Source organism: Apis dorsata, unplaced genomic scaffold (assembly GCF_000469605.1).
Source record: "Apis dorsata unplaced genomic scaffold, Apis dorsata 1.3 scaffold_638, whole genome shotgun sequence".
NCBI lineage: Eukaryota > Metazoa > Arthropoda > Insecta > Hymenoptera > Apidae > Apis > Apis dorsata.
In genome coordinates, this window is record NW_006263830.1 from 229630 (window position 1) to 229949 (window position 320).

Sequence of the window (320 nt, forward strand, 5' to 3'; positions counted from 1 at the left end):
GATTTTTGGGGGCAAACCGTTTCGTAACTACGGGGAGGAGATGGAATCCGACGTTTCCCCGAGCAATTCCGGAAGGAAGAAGAAGGTATCCTTCTCGAGTTCCACCACCGTTTCCGAGAAGAGGTTCGACTCGATCGGAGTCCTGAAGTCGATCATCAAGAGGAGAAGGAGGAGGAACGCGGCGGCCGACGAATCCTTGAAATCCTTCAACCCTGTCCTCTGTTCCTCGAACGAGGAGACCGAGGACTCTCGGCAAGAGGGGAGGGGAGGGTTAATATCGAAGGGTGGTTGGAGAGAGGAGACCCGATCGGGCAGCTCAG

The 320-nt window shown here is 55.6% G+C and overlaps 1 pseudogene; it reads left to right on the forward strand.

Moving 5' to 3' along the window:
* Positions 1-320, forward strand: part of LOC102670585 — a 27080-nt pseudogene that overhangs the window by 24884 nt on the left and 1876 nt on the right.